This window comes from Somniosus microcephalus, chromosome 4, assembly GCF_052327205.1.
Source record: "Somniosus microcephalus isolate GS21.2 chromosome 4, FLI_Smic_1.0, whole genome shotgun sequence".
NCBI classification, from domain to species: domain Eukaryota; kingdom Metazoa; phylum Chordata; class Chondrichthyes; order Squaliformes; family Somniosidae; genus Somniosus; species Somniosus microcephalus.
In genome coordinates this window covers 34,677,148-34,695,976 of record NC_140990.1, presented here as the reverse complement: position 1 = coordinate 34,695,976, position 18,829 = coordinate 34,677,148, and the positions used below count along the sequence as shown (strand labels likewise).

General features: G+C 53.2%; 1 pseudogene; it reads right to left on the bottom strand.

Moving 5' to 3' along the window:
* Positions 1–18,829, bottom strand: part of LOC147118600 (uncharacterized) — a 69,904-nt pseudogene that overhangs the window by 30,574 nt on the left and 20,501 nt on the right.

The following is an 18,829-nucleotide window of genomic DNA, read 5'->3' as shown; positions in this document are numbered from 1 at the left end:
GGGTGTCAGTGTTGGGGTGTATGCACTGATGACCGAAGCACAGTGGTTCTGGGCTAGGGTGTCAGTGTTGGGGTGTACGCACTGATGACCGAAGCACACTGGTTCTGGGCTAGGGTGTCAGTATTGGGGTGTACGCACTGATGACCGAAGCACACTGGTTCTGGGCTAGGGTGTCAGTGTTGGGGCGTACGCACTGATGACCGAAGCACACTGGTTCCGGGCTAGGGTGTCAGTGTTGGGGCGTACGCACTGATGACCGTAGCACACTGGTTCCGGGCTAGGGTGTCAGTGTTGGGGCGTACGCACTGCTGACCGAAGCACAGTGGTTCTGGGCTAGGGTGTCAGTGTTGGGGTGTATGCACTGATGACCGTAGCACAGTGGTTCTGGGCTAGGGTGCCAGTGTTGGGGTGTACGCACTGATGACCGAAGCACACTGGTTCTGGGCTAGGGTGTCAGTGTTGGGGTGTACGCACTGATGACCGAAGCACACTGGTTCCGGGCTAGGGTGCCAGTGTTGGGGTGTACGCACTGATGACCGAAGCACACTGGTTCCGGGCTAGGGTGTCAGTGTTGGGGTGTACGCACTGATGACCGTAGCACACTGGTTCCGGGCTAGGGTGTCAGTGTTGGGGCGTACGCACTGATGACCGTAGCACACTGGTTCCGGGCTAGGGTGTCAGTGTTGGGGTGTACGCACTGATGACCGAAGCACACTGGTTCCGGGCTAGGGTGTCAGTGTTGGGGTGTACGCACTGATGACCGTAGCACACTGGTTCTGGGCTAGGGTGTCAGTGTTGGGGTGTACGCACTGATGACCGTAGCACACTGGTTCCGGGCTAGGGTGTCAGTGTTGGGGCGTACGCACTGATGACCGTAGCACACTGGTTCTGGGCTAGGGTGTCAGTGTTGGGGTGTACACACTGATGACCATAGCACACTGGTTCTGGGCTAGGGTGTCAGTGTTGGGGTGTACGCACTGATGACCGAAGCACACTGGTTCCGGGCTAGGGTGTCAGTGTTGGGGTGTACGCACTGATGACCGTAGCACACTGGTTCTGGGCTAGGGTGTCAGTGTTGGGGTGTACGCACTGATGACCGTAGCACACTGGTTCCGGGCTAGGGTGTCAGTGTTGGGGCGTACGCACTGATGACCGTAGCACACTGGTTCTGGGCTAGGGTGTCAGTGTTGGGGTGTACACACTGATGACCATAGCACACTGGTTCTGGGCTAGGGTGTCAGTGTTGGGGCGTACGCACTGATGACCGTAGCACACTGGTTCTGGGCTAGGGTGTCAGTGTTGGGGTGTACACACTGATGACCATAGCACACTGGTTCCGGGCTAGGGTGTCAGTGTTGGGGTGTACACACTGATGACCGTAGTACACTGGTTCTGGGCTAGGGTGTCGGTGTTGGGGTGTACGCACTGATGACCATAGCACACTGGTTCCGGGCTAGGGTGTCAGTGTTGGGGTGTACACACTGATGACCGTAGCACAGTGGTTCTGGGCTAGGGTGTCGGTGTTGGGGTGTACGCACTGATGACCGAAGCACACTGGTTCCGGGCTAGGGTGTCAGTGTTGGGGTGTACACACTGATGACCGTAGCACACTGGTTCTGGGCTAGGGTGTCAGTGTTGGGGTGTACACACTGATAACCGTAGTACACTGGTTCTGGGCTAGGGTGTCAGTGTTGGGGTGTACGCACTGATGACCGTAGCACACTGGTTCTGGGCTAGGGTATTAGTGTTGGGGCGTACGCACTGATGACCGTAGTACACTGGTTCCGGGCTAGGGTGTCAGTGTTGGGGTGTACGCACTGATGACCGTAGCACAGTGGTTCTGGGCTAGGGTGTCAGTGTTGGGGCGTACGCACTGATGACCGAAGCACACTGGTTCCGGGCTAGGGTGTCAGTGTTGGGGTGTACGCACTGATGACCGTAGCACACTGGTTCCGGGCTAGGGTGTCAGTGTTGGGGCGTACGCACTGATGACCGTAGCACACTGGTTCCGGGCTAGGGTGTCAGTGTTGGGGCGTACGCACTGATGACCGTAGCACACTGGTTCCGGGCTAGGGTGTCAGTGTTGGGGTGTATGCACTGATGACCGTAGCACACTGGTTCTGGGCTAGGGTATTAGTTTTGGGGTGTACGCACTGATGACCGTAGTACACTGGTTCTGGGCTAGGGTGTCAGTGTTGGGGTGTACGCACTGATGAACGTAGCACACTGGTTCTGGGCTAGGGTGCCAGTGTTGGGGTGTACGCACTGATGACCGAAGCACACTGGTTCTGGGCTAGTGTGTCAGTGTTGGGGTGTACGCACTGATGACCGAAGCACATTGGTTCCGGGCTAGGGTGTCAGTGTTGGGGTGTATGCACTGATGACCGAAGCACACTGGTTCTGGGCTAGGGTGTCAGTGTTGGGGCGTACGCACTGATGACCGAAGCACACTGGTTCTGGGCTAGGGTGTCAGTGTTGGGGCGTACGCACTGATGACCGAAGCACACTGGTTCTGGGCTAGGGTGTCAGTGTTGGGGCGTACGCACTGATGACCGTAACACAGTGGTTCTGGGCTAGGGTGTCAGTGTTGGGGTGTATGCACTGATGACCGAAGCACACTGGTTCTGGGCTAGGGTGTCAGTGTTGGGGCGTACGCACTGATGACCGAAGCACACTGGTTCTGGGCTAGGGTGTCAGTGTTGGGGCGTACGCACTGATGACCGTAACACAGTGGTTCTGGGCTGGGGTGTCAGTGTTGGGGTGTACGCACTGATGACCGTAACACAGTGGTTCTGGGCTAGGGTGTCAGTGTTGGGGTGTACGCACTGATGACCGAAGCACAGTGGTTCCGGGCTAGGGTTTCAGTGTTGGGGTGTACGCACTGATGACCGAAGCACACTGGTTCTGGGCTAGGGTGTCAGTGTTGGGGTGTACGCACTGATGACCGAAGCACAGTGGTTCCGGGCTAGGGTGTCAGTGTTGAGGCGTACGCACTGATGACCGAAGCACACTGGTTCTGGGCTAGGGTGTCAGTGTTGGGGTGTACGCACTGATGACCGTAGCACACTGGTTCCGGGCTAGGGTGTCAGTGTTGGGGCGTACGCACTGATGACCGTAGCACACTGGTTCCGGGCTAGGGTGTCAGTGTTGGGGTGTACACACTGATGACCGAAGCACACTGGTTCTGGGCTAGGGTTTCAGTGTTGGGGTGTACGCACTGATGACCGTAGCACACTGGTTCCGGGCTAGGGTGTCAGTGTTGGGGCGTACGCACTGATGACCGTAGCACACTGGTTCCGGGCTAGGGTGTCAGTGTTGGGGTGTACGCACTGATGACCGTAGCACACTGGTTCTGGGCTAGGGTGTCAGTGTTGGGGTGTACGCACTGATGACCGAAGCACACTGGTTCCGGGCTAGGGTGTCAGTGTTGGGGTGTGCGCACTGATGACCGTAGCACACTGGTTCCGGGCTAGGGTGTCAGTGTTGGGGTGTACGCACTGATGACCGAAGCACACTGGTTCTGGGCTAGGGTGTCAGTGTTGGGGTGTACGCACTGATGACCGAAGCACACTGGTTCTGGGCTGGGGTGTCAGTGTTGGGGTGTACGCACTGATGACCGAAGCACACTGGTTCTGGGCTAGGGTGTCAGTGTTGGGGCGTACGCACTGATGACCGTAGCACACTGGTTCCGGGCTAGGGTGTCAGTGTTGGGGCGTACGCACTGATGACCGTAGCACACTGGTTCTGGGCTAGGGTGTCAGTGTTGGGGCGTACGCACTGATGACTGTAGCACACTGGTTCTGGGCTAGGGTGTCAGTGTTGGGGCGTACACACTGATGACCGAAGCACACTGGTTCTGTGCTAGGGTGTCAGTGTTGGGGTGTACGCACTGATGACCGTAGCACACTGGTTCCGGGCTAGGGTGTCAGTGTTGGGGCGTACGCACTGATGACTGTAGCACACTGGTTCTGGGCTAGGGTGTCAGTGTTGGGGCGTACACACTGATGACCGAAGCACACTGGTTCTGGGCTAGGGTGTCAGTGTTGGGGTGTACGCACTGATGACCGTAGCACACTGGTTCCGGGCTAGGGTGTCAGTGTTGGGGTGTACGCACTGATGACCGTAGCACACTGGTTCCGGGCTAGGGTGTCAGTGTTGGGGTGTACGCACTGATGACCGAAGCACTCTGGTTCTGGGCTAGGGTGTCAGTGTTGGGGTGTACACACTGATGACCGTAGCACACTGGTTCCGGGCTAGGGTGTCAGTGTTGGGGTGTACGCACTGATGACCGTAGCACACTGGTTCCGGGCTAGGGTGTCAGTGTTGGGGTGTACGCACTGATGACCGAAGCACACTGGTTCTGGGCTAGGGTGTCAGTGTTGGGGTGTACGCACTGATGACCGTAGCACACTGGTTCCGGGCTAGGGTGTCAGTGTTGGGGTGTACGCACTGATGACCGAAGCACACTGGTTCCGGGCTAGGGTGTCAGTGTTGGGGTGTACGCACTGATGACCGTAGCACACTGGTTCCGGGCTAGGGTGTCAGTGTTGGGGTGTACGCACTGATGACCGAAGCACACTGGTTCCGGGCTAGGGTGTCAGTGTTGGGGTGTACGCACTGATGACCGTAGCACACTGGTTCTGGGCTAGGGTGTCAGTGTTGGGGTGTACGCACTGATGACCGTAGCACACTGGTTCTGGGCTAGGGTGTCAGTGTTGGGGTGTACGCACTGATGACCGAAGCACACTGGTTCCGGGCTAGGGTGTCAGTGTTGGGGTGTACGCACTGATGACCGAAGCACACTGGTTCCGGGCTAGGGTGTCAGTGTTGGGGTGTACGCACTGATGACCGTAGCACACTGGTTCTGGGCTAGGGTGTCAGTGTTGGGGCGTACGCACTGATGACCGTAGCACACTAGTTCCGGGCTAGGGTGTCAGTGTTGGGGTGTACGCACTGATGACCGTAGCACACTGGTTCCGGGCTAGGGTGTCAGTGTTGGGGTGTATGCACTGATGACCGAAGCACACTGGTTCCGGGCTAGGGTGTCAGTATTGGGGTGTACGCACTGATGACCGTAGCACTGTGGTTCCGGGCTAGGGTGTCAGTGTTGGGGTGTACGCACTGATGACCGTAGCACACTGGTTCCGGGCTAGGGTGTCAGTGTTGGGGTGTACGCACTGATGACCGAAGCACACTGGTTCCGGGCTAGGGTGTCAGTGTTGGGGTGTACGCACTGATGACCGAAGCACACTGGTTCTGGGCTAGGGTGTCAGTGTTGGGGTGTACGCACTGATGACCGTAGCACACTGGTTCCGGGCTAGGGTGTCAGTGTTGGGGTGTACGCACTGATGACCGTAGCACACTGGTTCCGGGCTAGGGTGTCAGTGTTGGGGTGTACGCACTGATGACCGAAGCACACTGGTTCTGGGCTAGGGTGTCAGTGTTGGGGTGTACGCACTGATAACCGAAGCACATTGGTTCTAGATACATAGATACATAGAAGATAGGAGCAGGAGTAGGCCATTCGGCCCTTCGTGCCTGCTCCGCCATTTAATGAGATCATGGCTGATCCTTTAATTCAGTATCCCGTCCCCGCCTTCTCTCCGTAACCCTTAACCCCTTTTGCCCGTAGAAATATATCTAATTCCCTCTTAAATATATTTAATGAGCTGGCGTACACTGCCCTCTGTGGCAATGAGTTCCACAGGTTCACCACTCTCTGAGTGAAGAAATTCCCCCTCATCTCTGTCCTAAATGGTTTAGCCCTTATCCTTAAATTATGTCCTCTAGTTCTGTTCTCACCCGCCAAGGGAAACATTCCTTCTGCATCCAGTCTGTCTAGACCTGTCAGAATTTTATACACTTCTATGAGGTCCCCTCTCAATCTTCTAAACTCCAGTGTGTACATCCCTAAACTACATAGTCTCTCCTCATAGGTCATTCCCGCCATTCCTGGTATCAGCCTGGTGAATCGCCGCTGCACCCCCTCCATGGCAAGAACATCCTTCCTCAGATGAGGCGACCAAAACTGTACACAGTACTCGAGGTGTGGTCTCACCAGTGCCCTGTACAGCTGCAGCAAGGTATCCCTGTTCCTGTATTCTAACCCTTTTGCTATGAAGGCCAGCATACCGTTTGCCTTCTTGACCGCCTGTTGCACCTGCATGCTCGCCTTCAGTGACTGGTGTACAAGAACACCCAGGTCTCTCTGTACTTCCCCCTCTCCCAATCTATTGCCATTTAAATAATAATTTGCCCTCCCGTTCCTGCACCCAAGGTGGATAACTTCGCACTTGTCCACATTATAGTGCATCTGCCATTTATCCGCCCAATCGCCCAGTCTGTCCAAATCGCTCTGGAGCTTCCTGGTCTCTTCCTCTGAGCCCACCCCACCTCCTAGTTTAGTGTCGTCTGCAAATTTGGAAATGCTGCATCCGACTCCCTGATCCAGGTCATTAATGTAAATTGTGAACAGCTGGGGGCCCAGGACAGATCCCTGTGGTACCCCACTTGTTACTGCCTGCCATTCAGAAAATGAGCCGTTTATTCCAACTCTCTGTTTTCTATCTGACAGCCAGTTCCCTATCCACGCCAAAACTTTCCCCTTTATCCCATGAGCCTCAATTTTCCATGCTAATCTTTTATGTGGGACCTTATCGAAGGCCTTTTGGAAGTCCAGGTACACCACATCTACTGGCTCTCCCCCATCTATTCTACCAGTTACTCCCTCAAAAAATTCCAATAGATTAGTCAAGCACGATTTACCCTTTGTTCTGGGCTAGGGTGTCAGTCTTGGGGCGTACGCATTGATGACCGTAGCACATTGGTTCTGGGCTAGGGTGTCAGTCTTGGGGCGTACGCACTGATGACCGTAGCACACTGGTTCCGGGCTAGGGTGTCAGTGTTGGGGTGTACGCACTGATGACCGAAGCACATTGGTTCCGGGCTAGGGTGTCAGTGTTGGGGTGTACGCATTGATGACCGTAGCACATTGGTTCTGGGCTAGGGTGCCAGTCTTGGGGCGTACGCACTGATGACCGTAGCACACTGGTTCCGGGCTAGGGTGTCAGTGTTGGGGTGTACGCACTGATGACCGAAGCACACTGGTTCCGGGCTAGGGTGTCAGTGTTGGGGCGTACGCACTGATGACCGTAGCACACTGGTTCCGGGCTAGGGTGTCAGTGTTGGGGCGTACGCACTGATGACCGAAGCACACTGGTTCTGGGCTAGGGTGTCAGTGTTGGGGTGTACGCACTGATGACCGTAGCACACTGGTTCTGGGCTAGGGTGTCAGTGTTGGGGTGTACGCACTGATGACCGTAGCACACTGGTTCCGGGCTAGGGTGTCAGTGTTGGGGCGTACGCACTGATGACCGAAGCACACTGGTTCTGGGCTAGGGTGTCAGTGTTGGGGTGTACGCACTGATGACCGTAGCACACTGGTTCCAGGCTAGGGTGTCAGTGTTGGGGTGTACGCACTGATGACCGTAGCACACTGGTTCTGGGCTAGGCTGTCAGTGTTGGGGTGTACACACTGATGACCGTAGCACACTGGTTCCGGGCTAGGGTGTCAGTGTTGGGGTGTACGCACTGATGACCGAAGCACACTGGTTCTGGGCTAGGGTGTCAGTGTTGGGGTGTACACACTGATGACCGTAGCACACTGGTTCCGGGCTAGGGTGTCAGTGTTGGGGTGTACGCACTGATGACCGTAGCACACTGGTTCTGGGCTAGGGTGTCAGTGTTGGGGTGTACGCACTGATGACCGAAGCACACTGGTTCTGGGCTAGGGTGTCAGTGTTGGGGCGTACGCACTGATGACCGAAGCACACTGGTTCCGGGCTAGGGTGTCAGTGTTGGGGTGTACGCACTGATGACCGTAGCACACTGGTTCCGGGCTAGGGTGTCAGTGTTGGGGTGTACACACTGATGACCGTAGCACACTGGTTCCGGGCTAGGGTGTCAGTGTTGGGGTGTACGCACTGATGACCGTACCACACTGGTTCCGGGCTAGGGTGTCAGTGTTGGGGTGTACACACTGATGACCGTAGCACACTGGTTCCGGGCTAGGGTGTCAGTGTTGGGGTGTACACACTGATGACCGTAGCACACTGGTTCCGGGCTAGGGTGTCAGTGTTGGGGCGTACGCACTGATGACCGAAGCACACTGGTTCCGGGCTAGGGTGTCAGTGTTGGGGTGTACGCACTGATGACCATAGCACACTGGTTCTGGGCTAGGGTGTCAGTGTTGGGGTGTACGCACTGATGACCGTAGCACAGTGGTTCTGGGCTAGGGTGTCAGTGTTGGGGTGTACGCACTGATGACCGTAGCACAGTGGTTCTGGGCTAGGGTGTCAGTGTTGGGGCGTACGCACTGATGACCGTAGCACACTGGTTCCGGGCTAGGGTGTCAGTGTTGGGGTGTGCGCACTGATGACCGTCGCACACTGGTTCTGGGCTAGGGTGTCAGTGTTGGGGTGTACGCACTGATGACCGTAGCACACTGGTTCCGGGCTAGGGTGTCAGTGTTGGGGCGTACGCACTGATGACCGAAGCACACTGGTTCCGGGCTAGGGTGTCAGTGTTGGGGTGTACGCACTGATGACCGTAGCACACTGGTTCTGGGCTAGGGTGTCAGTGTTGGGGTGTACGCACTGATGACCGTAGCACACTGGTTCTGGGCTAGGGTGTCAGTGTTGGGGTGTACGCACTGATGACCGTAGCACAGTGGTTCTGGGCTAGGGTGTCAGTGTTGGGGTGTACGCACTGATGACCGTAGCACACTGGTTCTGGGCTAGGGTGTCAGTGTTGGGGTGTACGCACTGATGACCGTAGCACAGTGGTTCTGGGCTAGGGTGTCAGTGTTGGGGCGTACGCACTGATGACCGTAGCACACTGGTTCTGGGCTAGGGTGTCAGTGTTGGGGTGTACTCACTGATGACCGTAGCACAGTGGTTCTGGGCTAGGGTGTCAGTGTTGGGGTGTACGCACTGATGACCGTAGCACAGTGGTTCTGGGCTAGGGTGTCAGTGTTGGGGTGTACGCACTGATGACCGTAGCACACTGGTTCTGGGCTAGGGTGCCAGTGTTGGGGTGTATGCACTGATGACCGAAGCACAGTGGTTCTGGGCTAGGGTGTCAGTGTTGGGGTGTACGCACTGATGACCGTAGCACAGTGGTTCTGGGCTAGGGTGCCAGTGTTGGGGTGTACGCACTGATGACCGTAGCACACTGCTTCTGGGCTAGGGTGTCAGTGTTGGGGTGTATGCACTGATGACCGAAGCACAGTGGTTCTGGGCTAGGGTGTCAGTGTTGGGGTGTACGCACTGATGACCGTAGCACACTGGTTCCGGGCTAGGGTGTCAGTGTTGGGGTGTATGCACTGATGACCGAAGCACAGTGGTTCTGGGCTAGGGTGTCAGTGTTGGGGTGTACGCACTGATGACCGAAGCACACTGGTTCTGGGCTAGGGTGTCAGTATTGGGGTGTACGCACTGATGACCGAAGCACACTGGTTCTGGGCTAGGGTGTCAGTGTTGGGGCGTACGCACTGATGACCGAAGCACACTGGTTCCGGGCTAGGGTGTCAGTGTTGGGGTGTACGCACTGATGACCGTAGCACACTGGTTCCGGGCTAGGGTGTCAGTGTTGGGGCATACGCACTGATGACCAAAGCACACTGGTTCCGGGCTAGGGTGTCAGTGTTGGGGTGTACGCACTGCTGACCGAAGCACAGTGGTTCTGGGCTAGGGTGTCAGTGTTGGGGTGTATGCACTGATGACCGTAGCACAGTGGTTCTGGGCTAGGGTGCCAGTGTTGGGGTGTACGCACTGATGACCGTAGCACAGTGGTTCCGGGCTAGGGTATCAGTGTTGGGGCGTACGCACTGATGACCGTAGCACAGTGGTTCCGGGCTAGGGTGTCAGTGTTGGGGCGTACGCACTGATGACCGTAGCACACTGGTTCCGGGCTAGGGTGTCAGTGTTGGGGTGTACGCACTGATGACCGTAGCACACTGGTTCCGGGCTAGTGTGTCAGTGTTGGGGTGTACGCACTGATGACCGTAGTACACTGGTTCTGGGATAGGGTGTCAGTGTTGGGGTGTACGCACTGATGACCGTAGCACAGTGGTTCTGGGCTAGGGTGAGCCAAAGAGTCGTGAGGCGCTCATACGTTTCACTTTCAGTCAGGAACTGATCGCAGTTTGACCCCAATCTCTGATTTGACAGCACAGTTCCAGCATTTGCCGTTCTTCCTGACTCTAAACACAGTTGCAAAGGAGCCTTCTGCTCCATGTCTAGGAGCTCTGAACCATGGAAGAGAGCGGCTGGGTCACAATTCTTACACGCCTCAAGATTAACCCACATGGAGCCTTTGCTGTCAGTGAAGAGAGACGAGAAAGGCCAAAGTGCCGTTTGCTCCTCTCAGTGTTGCCCTGAAGGACTGTGTCCAGGCTGAAGTTCTGCTCCCGCCGTACGATCCTCCCCCAGATTGTCCTTTCTGAGCTCCAGCCAGGTGATGCTGAACACACAGGTGGGAAAGAGAAAAATCTACGAAAATGCATTGAAAACAAAGCTGATTTATTTGACACATATCCAGAATATTAAACTCCAGCCCAGTTATAGGGGTCGTTAACCTCATCAGAAATAAACCCCAACTGTCAGAATGAACATGGTTCAGTCCTAGATGTGATTAACAGCAGCAATAACAGCAGAATCCAACCCCTGCAGTGACTTGTGAACTCGTTGGTGTCTCAGCGGGGTGGATGACTGAGCGAATCCCTCCCTGCACACAGAGCAGGTGAACGGCCTCTCCCCAGTGTGAAGTCGCTGGTGTCTCAGCAGGGTGGATGACTGAGCAAATCCCTTCCCATACACGGAGCAGGTGAACGGCCAATCACCAGTGTGAGTGCGTTCATGTTGTATCAGTTTCCTTTTGCTTTTAAAGCTCTTCTCACAGTCAGAACATTTAAAAGGTCTCTCATCAGTGTGAACAAGTTGATGATCAGTGAGGTGGGATGAGTGAGTGAATCCCTTCCCACACACGGAGCAGGTGAACACCTCTCTCCAGTGTGAGTGCGCTGGTGTACAATGAGTTCAGATGACTGCCTGAACCCAGTCCCGCAGTGAGAGCGCCTGAACGGACTCTCATCAGTGTGAACACGTTGATGGCATATCAGTTCCCCAGAACTTTTATAGCACTTCCCGCAGTCCGAGCATTTAAAAGGTCTCTCGTCAGAGTGAACTCGCTGGTGTGTCAGCAGGTTGGATGAATTAGTGAATCCCTTCCCACACTCAGAGCAGGTGGACGGCCTCTCCCCAATGTCAGTGCGTTGGTGTCTCAGCAGACCACTTGCACTTTTAAAGCTCAGCCCACACTTAGAACATTTAAAAGGTCTCTTATCAGAGTAAAGATAGAATGACAAAATTGCAAAAATTGTTTATACCAATCTGGCATAAAAGGAAATCTAAAAAGGTGACTCAACCGTGGATAACAGGGGAAATTAGAGACAGCATAAAATCCAAAGATAGGGCGTATAAAATAGCCAAAAAAAGCGCCAGAGCGGAAGATTGGGAACAGTTTAAGATAGAGCAAAGGAGGGCAAAGGGCATGATCAAGAGGGGCAAAATAGCTTACGAAAACAAGCTGGCGGAAAATATAAAAACTAACTCCAAAAGCTTTTATAAATATATCAAAAGGAAAAGACTGGTGAAAACCAAAGTTGGTCCATTGCAGTCAGATACGGGGGAATATATAATGGGAAATAAGGAAATGGCAGATCAACTAAATGCATACTTTGGGTCAGTCTTTACGAAGGAAGACACAAAAAACCTCCCTGGGATATCGGGAAAAATAGGGACATTGGCAAAGGAGGAACTGACGCAAATCAATATCTCTAAGGATATGGTGTTAAGGAAGCTAAAGGGATTGAAGGTGGACAAATCCCCAGGGCCTGATAACATGCATCCTAGGGTACTGAAGGAGGTGGCCCTAGAGATAGCGGATGCACTAAGGATGATTTTTCAGAATTCATTAGACTCGGGAACAGTGCCGATGGATTGGAGGGTAGCTAACGTTACCCCACTATTCAAAAAGGGGGGTAGGGAAAAAGCAGGTAATTACAGACCTGTAAGCCTTACATCAGTTGTGGGCAAAATGCTGGAGTCCATCATTAAGGATGAAATAGCGGAGCACTTAGCAAATGGGGACAGGATAGGACAGAGTCAACATGGATTTACAAAGGGTAAATCGTGCTTGACTAATCTATTGGAATTTTTTGAGGGAGTAACTGGTAGAATAGATGGGGGAGAGCCAGTAGATGTGGTGTACCTGGACTTCCAAAAGGCCTTCGATAAGGTCCCACATAAAAGATTAGCATGGAAAATTGAGGCTCATGGGATAAAGGGGAAAGTTTTGGCGTGGATAGGGAACTGGCTGTCAGATAGAAAACAGAGAGTTGGAATAAACGGCTCATTTTCTGAATGGCAGGCAGTAACAAGTGGGGTACCACAGGGATCTGTCCTGGGCCCCCAGCTGTTCACAATTTACATTAATGACCTGGATCAGGGAGTCGGATGCAGCATTTCCAAATTTGCAGACGACACTAAACTAGGAGGGGGGGTGGGCTCAGAGGAAGAGACCAGGAAGCTCCAGAGCGATTTGGACAGACTGGGCGATTGGGCGGATAAATGGCAGATGCACTATAATGTGGACAAGTGCGAAGTTATCCACCTTGGGTGCAGGAACGGGAGGGCAAATTATTATTTAAATGGCAATAGATTGGGAGAGGGGGAAGTACAGAGAGACCTGGGTGTTCTTGTACACCAGTCACTGAAGGCGAGCATGCAGGTGCAACAGGCGGTCAAGAAGGCAAACGGTATGCTGGCCTTCATAGCAAAAGGGTTAGAATACAGGAACAGGGATACCTTGCTGCAGCTGTACAGGGCACTGGTGAGACCACACCTCGAGTACTGTGTACAGTTTTGGTCGCCTCATCTGAGGAAGGATGTTCTTGCCATGGAGGGGGTGCAGCGGCGATTCACCAGGCTGATACCAGGAATGGCGGGAATGACCTATGAGGAGAGACTATGTAGTTTAGGGATGTACACACTGGAGTTTAGAAGATTGAGAGGGGACCTCATAGAAGTGTATAAAATTCTGACAGGTCTAGACAGACTGGATGCAGAAGGAATGTTTCCCTTGGCGGGTGAGAACAGAACTAGAGGACATAATTTAAGGATAAGGGCTAAACCATTTAGGACAGAGATGAGGGGGAATTTCTTCACTCAGAGAGTGGTGAACCTGTGGAACTCATTGCCACAGAGGGCAGTGTACGCCAGCTCATTAAATATATTTAAGAGGGAATTAGATATATTTCTACGGGCAAAAGAGGTTAAGGGTTACGGAGAGAAGGCGGGGACGGGATACTGAATTAAAGGATCAGCCATGATCTCATCGAATGGCGGAGCAGGCACGAAGGGCCGAATGGCCTACTCCTGCTCCTATCTTCTATGTATCTATGTATCTATGTTTCAGCACGTTGGATGACTGAGTGAATCTCTTCCCACACATGGAGCAGGTGAACCGTCTCTCCCCAGTGTGAACTCGCTGGTGTTGCAGCAGGGTGGTTGAATGAGTGAATCCATTTCCACACACAGAGCAGGAGAACGGCGTGTCTCCAGTGTGAACTCACTGGTGTCTGATCAGGTAGGATGAGTGAGTGAATCCCTTCCCACACATGGAGCAGGTGAATGGCCTCTCCCCGGTGTGACTGCGTCGATGAGTTTCCAGGTGGGATGGGCAACTGAGTCCCTTTCCACAGTCCCCACATTTCCACGGTTTCTTTGTGGTGCGGGTGTCCTTGTGTCTCTCCAGGTTGGACAATCGGTTGAAGCCTCATCCACACACAGAACACGTGTACAGTTTTGCCCTGCTGTGAATGTTGCGATGATTTTTCAGGCTGTGTAACTGGTTAAAGCTCTTTCCAGTCAGTGCACTGGAACACTCGCACTCGGGTGTGTGTGTCTTGGTGCTTTTCCAGTCACACTGATGTTTGAAATCTTTTCCCACAGAAAAGAACAGAGAAAAAGGCCAATGATATTCAGGTCCTGATGAATTGAGTGACTCTGTCAGATCTTGTTGTGATGTTTGGTTTGAGTTTCCCATCTGTAAATCCTCCCTTTCTAATACCCTGTAAAAGGAGTTTACAAAAGTCATCACTGGAAGTACAGGATAGAAATTCAAAACAGACAATTCTAGTTTCTATGGAACATTCTTTCCTCTCTTGTTCCCCCAAAGCTGTAAATGCCCGTCCCTCACAATCTCCCTCCTCCCTGTGCTGAAATCTAAACCCATCGCACCATCTCCAACATTTCTTTCCTCCACTCCCAGTTTTCTCCCTCCCTCTACTCTGGTTGGGTTCAGTTCTACACCCGCTGTGTGCAGAGTGAGAATAAAATCAATGAGTCAATGATTGTCTCTCCTGGTCACTGGGACCCTGAAGCCCTGCCCACTCCCTGTTCCTGTACCATGATGGCTGCGCATGTGCCCTGATGCAGGTGGAACCGGCCTGTCTTTCCACCACCAAGATGGCGGCCCGTAACCCGGGCCTATCACTGAGAAAAAGCCTCACCGCTGCTGTCCGGTGGAACAGAGACCAGGCCGCTGGATCTCATTCGGGACTGAGGCCATTCTCCAACTTTATAAACCCTGCGGCGCAGCCTACCCGCAGTTTATTAATCTCCCGACCCCGCTCCCGCCAACCTGCAGCTCCGCCCGGCAACCGCGCGTGGCTTTCTTTGTAAAGTCGAATGTAAGAAGTCACACAACACCAGGTTATAGTCCAACAGCTTTATTTGACATCACAAGCTTTCGGAGCGCTGCTCCTTCATCAGGTGAAGTGGAGAGATGCATATAGGCACAGCATATATAGTCAGAGAAAACCGCCAGATGATTACAGGTAATCTTTCTAACTGCCCTTTATCACACCTCGGCAGAGAAATAATGCAGCAATCAAAGGTGTGAATGGTGTCCAAACAGGTCAGTCAGGAAAACATTATATCAAAGAACAATGAGGTGGGGTCACAAGGGGTCAAATGTTGCAGATGCAGGGGTCTGCATGCAAAACAAAAAACAAACAAAAAATTATTTTGTTGCTGGAAATCACAGCAGGTCCGGCCGCATCTGTGTAGAGAGAACAAACCAATGACGACTCGAGTCTGGATGACTCTACGTCAGGTGGGGTTACATGTAGCGTGACATGAACCCAAGATCCCGGTTGAGGCCATCCTCATGAGTGCAGAACTTGGCTATCAGTTCCTGCTCGATGATTTTGCGTTGTCGTGTGTCTCGAAGGCCACCTTGGAGAATGCTTAACCGAAGATCGGAGGCTGAATGTCCTTGACTACTGAAGTGTTCCCCAACTGGGAGGGAACACTCCTGCCTGACGATTGTTGTGCGGTGTCCGTTCATCCGTTGTCGCAGTGTCTGCATGGTCTCGCCGATGTACCATGCTCCGGGGCATCCTTTCCTGCAACGTATGAGGTAGACAACGTTGGCCGAGTCACATGAGTATGTACCATGTACCTGGTGGATGGTGTCCTCACGTGTGATGATGGTATCTGTGTTGATGATCTGGCATGTCTTGCAGAGGTTGCCGTGGCAGGGTTGTGTGGTGTCGTGGTCGCTGTTCTCCTGAAAGCTGGGTAATTTGCTGCAAATGATGGTCTGTTTGAGGTTAGGTGGCTGTTTGAAGGCGAGTAGTGGAGGCGTGGGGATAGCCTTAGTGAGATGTGCGTCATCGTCAATGACATGTTGAAGGCTGTGAAGAACATGGCGTAGATTCTCCGCTCCGGGGAAGTACTGGACGACGAAGGGTACTCTGTTGGTTGTGTCTCGTGTTTGTCTTCTGAGGAGGTCTATGCGGTTTTTCGCTGTGGCCTGTCGGAACTGTCGATCGACGAGTCGAGCGTCATATCCCGTTCTTACAAGGGCGTCTTTCAGCGTCTGTAGGTGTCCATCGCGTTCCTCCTCATCTGAGCAGATCCTGTGTATTCGCAGGGCTTGTCCATAGGGGATGGCTTCTTTAACGTGGTTATGGTGGAAGCTGGAGAAGTGGAGCATCGTGAGGTTGTCCGTGGGCTTGCGGTAGAGTGAAGTGCTGAGGTGTCCGTCTTTGATGGAGATTCGTGTGTCCAAGAATGAAACCGATTCTGAGGAGTAGTCCATGGTGAGTTTGATGGTGGGATGGAACTTGTTGATGTTATCGTGTAGTCTTTTCAGTGATTCTTTGCCGTGGGTCCATAGGAAGAAAATGTCATCGATGTATCTGGTGTATAGCATTGGTTGGAGGTCCTCTGCAGTGAAGAAGTCTTGCTCGAACTTGTGCATGAAGATGTTGGTGTATTGGTGTGCAAATTTGGTCCTCATGGCTGTTCCGTGTGTTTGGGTAAGGAACTGGTTGTCGAAGGTGAAGACATTGTGGTCAAGGATGAAGTGGATGAGTTGTAGGATGGCGTCTGGAGATTGGCTGTTGTTGGTGTTGAGTACTGAGGCTGTCGCAGCGATGCCGTCATCGTGGGGGATACTGGTGTAGAGTGCCGAGACGTCCATCGTGGCAAGGAGTGTTCCTGGTTCAACTGGTCCGTGGTTGCTGAGTTTCTGTAAGAAGTCTGTAGTGTCGCGACGGAAGCTGGGGGTTCCCTGTATGATGGGTTTCAGGATGCCCTCGACATATGCAGAGATGTTCTCACACAGGGTTCCGTTGCCTGATACGATAGGACGTCCGGGTGTGTTGGCTTTGTGTATCTTTGGGAGGCAGTAGAGATCTCCCACGCGGGGAGTACACCAGCTCTACAGCAGACGCCGCAACCTCGAAACCAAGATAGAGTCCATGTTCTCAGCCTGTGCTCAGGACACAGCAGACCAGCTATGAGACACCGCCAAACAGACGAGGCAACGGAGCTACGCTGCCTACATGCACACCAAGAACAGGAAGCTTGAGAAACTCGGCATCACCACCAGCAGTAACCAAGCCTCCCCTGGTACCATGGTTGAAACCACAGGGAAGTCCATCGTCAACTTGTCTGACCACACCCTTCAACCAGACGAAATCGAAGTTCTCAGCCGAGGGCTCAATTTCTGCCCCACCACCAAAATGGACCCAATCGGTCTCGCGGCAGACACAGAGGAATTCAATAGGAGAATGAGGCTCCGGGAATTCTTCCACAAATCCCAAGATGTCAGCAGCAAACCCAATGAGACAATCAATGATCCGGAACAGCAGACAGAGGGATCCGCAATGCAGCAACTGAAGAAGAAAGAGTCAAATTGGACCCCTCCGGAGGGTCGCTGCCCTAAGCTTGACATGTATGCTCAAGTTGTCAGGAGATGCGTCAACACCAGATTCATCAGCCACACTCACAAGACAGTCCAGAATGTCACCCGAGCAACACGCAACGCCATCCACACTCTCAAAACCAACCGCAACATCGTCATCAAACCAGTAGACAAAGGAGGAGCCATCGTCATACAGAACAGAATGGACTATTGCAAAGAAGCATACTGACAACTGGACAACCAGGAACACTACAGACAGTTACCTGCAGATCCGACCAAAGAACACACCCGCCAACTCAACAGACTGATCAAGACCTTCGATCCAGACCTTCAAAGCTCCCTACGCGCTCTCATCCCACGTACTCCCCGCGTGGGAGACTGCTACTGCCTCCCAAAGATATACAAAGCCAACACACCCAGATGTCCTATCGTATCAGGCAACGGAACCCTGTGTGAGGACATCTCTGGATACGTCGAGGGCATCCTGAAACCCATCGTACAGGGAACCCCCAGCTTCTGTCGTGACACTACAGACTTCCTACAGAAACTCAGCACCCACGGACCAGTTGAACCAGGAACACTCCTTGCCACGATGGACGTCTCGGCACTCTACACCAGTATCCCCCACGATGATGGCATTGCTGCGACAGCCTCAGTACTCAACACCAACAACAGCCAATCTCCAGACGCCATACTACAACTCATCCGTTTCATCCTTGACCACAATGTCTTCACCTTCGACAACCAGTTCTTTACCCAAACACACGGAACAGCCATGGGGACCAAATTCGCACCCCAATACGCCAACATCTTCATGCACAAGTTCAAGCAAGACTTCTTCGCTGCACAGGACCTCCAACCAACACTATACACCAGATACATCGACGACATTTTCCTCCTATGGACCCACGGCGAAGAATCACTGAAAAGGCTACACGATAACATCAACAAGTTCCATCCCACCATCAAACTCACCATGGACTACTCCTCAGAATCGGTTTCATTCTTGGACACACGAATCTCCATCAAAGACGGACACCTCAGCACTTCACTCTACCGCAAGCCCACAGACAACCTCAGGATGCTCCACTTCTCCAGCTTCCACCCTAACCACATGAAAGAAGCCATCCCCTATGGACAAGCCCTACGAATACACAGGATCTGCTCAGACGAGGAGGAACGCGATGGACACCTACAGACGCTGAAAGACGCCCTCACAAGAACGGGATATGATGCTCGACTCATCGATCGACAGTTCCGACGGGCCACAGCGAAAAATCGCATAGACCTCCTCAGAAGACAAACATGGGACACAACCAATAGAGTACCCTTCGTCGTCGAGTACTTCCCCGGAGCGGAGAAACTATGCCATGTTCTTCACAGCCTTCAACATGTCATCGATGATGACGCACACCTCGCTAAGGCCATCCCCACGCCTCCACTACTCGCCTTCAAACAGCCACCTAACCTCAAACAGACCATCGTTCGCAGC